Here is a 1,862-nt window from a genome sequence, read left to right as displayed (position 1 = left end):
TGGCTCTGAGCTGAAATAAAGATATTATTATTATTATTATTATTTCATAAATTGCGTAATGCGGAATCATCATTAGATCCGCTTGCATCCTCCTTAAGATATTGCAATCGGTCCTTGACCCTGTTACGCATTTACTGAGAGAGAGAGAGAGAGAGAGAGAGAGAGAGAGAGAGAGAGAGAGAGAGAGAGAGAGAGAGAGAGAGAGAGAGAGAGAGAGAGAGAGACTGGTAGGCAGTCTGTCAGTCTAGATTCGACCCGTGGGAATGTCATTTTGTTTATGAAGCTTCCTCCACCACCCACATGGTACAGTTGCATTGGAATGACTTCTGCCGCCCACAAACCATTTGAAAGATTAGCTTGCAAGCTGTTGAAAATTATCTGTTTAAAGAACGGTATTGTTCCTTTTGTTGTTGGTAGTTGGTTAGTTAATTATATATTCAATTGTTTATTTTTCTTTTTTTGGGTAAACCTGTGTTACCCAGTGATAACTTATGCATTATAATAATTAATGGTCGTTTGCGCTTGAGGGGAAACCCAGCATATTGTTTATCTTTGTTTTGACGGTAAATCCTTTGAAGCGTAAACTACTTAACAATCCTTTCGGAACTATCTATTGGTGGTCTTGTTTTTTGACAGTAATACGAAATCTAAAGGAACCATCGCCAGCAGGGGAAAAAAAAGGCAGTTGAAAGAAGGTTTTCGTACTGGACGTACGGCTGGCTTTTACAAGAGGAATGATATCTACCGTTTGTCGAAGTCATTTAATGGAGGAGTAGTATATCCCCTCTTTTCTCCGCCATCCTGCACAAGACGAGACCAGCCACAAGTGTTTTAACATCAATACACCATCTTCGCCGAATTTCCGAGGAATAGAATTGATAAGGTACGTCATTACGAAAGATATGCTGACTTTCTAAAGTGATTCCCTGTCAATTTATTTATCGTAGATAAATATTCCATTGCTCGATTCCCAATTAATAAACCCTGTGGATTTGGTATTTAAAATATTCGTAATTTATCACTGCTGTAACTTTGCATGTTACCCTAGGAAAGTTGTTAGGATTTGAGGCAGTTTTTACATTAGTAGCCAACTGTTATGTTTACTGTACGCCGAAGTTTTCGGATCGTCAAGCCTTTCGTGGTTAGGTGGTTGCCACGTTAAGTGGGTGACAAAATATAGGCTATCCTTTATTTCCAATTGCTCAGAATTCAAGTTAATTTTAAATTTAACCACTGAGTTTATTTATTGAATTATTGAGTGATTTAACAGAGCTTGCCTCTACTCTTTAAAAAAAAATCTTATTTAATTTATGTCCTCAGGGTTTCTTGAATAGCGGGGAGGATAGGAGAAGGAAGACAGCATACCTGTAGTTACTTCTGACACAGGAAATTCCTTCTTTCCGACAACAAGCCCACCAGCAACCAGTTCTGAAATAACTTCACATAGAAGTTCAGCCTTTTATTAAAGTGGACCTTTTAATGGACTTGTTTTCTTCCTTCCATCGTACAATTTTCAAGAGAAGCTCGTCAGTTGAATCAGTACACGAAATGATCCCTTCTTAACAATTGTTCCTTTTGCTTGTTTGGTTCACTGTCCAAATTCTGTGGGAGTTTTTATTACCATCAACTGGTGTCGTCAGTCTTTTGTTAACATTTCACATTTTGATTTTGAAAACCATCCAACCAATCAAAACCAAATATTACCTGAGGAGCCTTCACCAAGTTGCATTTGCATTGTGTAATGATGTTTATTTACCTGTGCAGTTTCAAACCCTGTTTGGAACACTTGTTGTAAGCACGATAATTATCATTCTTTAACTGTTGTTAGTTTTGATCAATTTATGTTATGCTTCAGTGTACCC

General features: G+C 37.6%; 1 long non-coding RNA gene across 1 annotated transcript; it reads left to right on the top strand.

The window, feature by feature from the left end:
* Positions 1–202: 202 nt before the first annotated feature.
* On the top strand, positions 203–1,481 carry LOC136845559 (uncharacterized). The gene is made up of 2 exons (XR_010855181.1): positions 203–883; positions 1,321–1,481. It is a non-coding gene; the product is annotated as an uncharacterized lncRNA (long non-coding RNA).
* The last annotated feature ends 381 nt before the right edge of the window (positions 1,482–1,862 follow it).

Source organism: Macrobrachium rosenbergii, chromosome 14 (assembly GCF_040412425.1).
Source record: "Macrobrachium rosenbergii isolate ZJJX-2024 chromosome 14, ASM4041242v1, whole genome shotgun sequence".
NCBI lineage: Eukaryota > Metazoa > Arthropoda > Malacostraca > Decapoda > Palaemonidae > Macrobrachium > Macrobrachium rosenbergii.
This window is presented reverse-complemented; position numbering and strand designations above follow the sequence as displayed.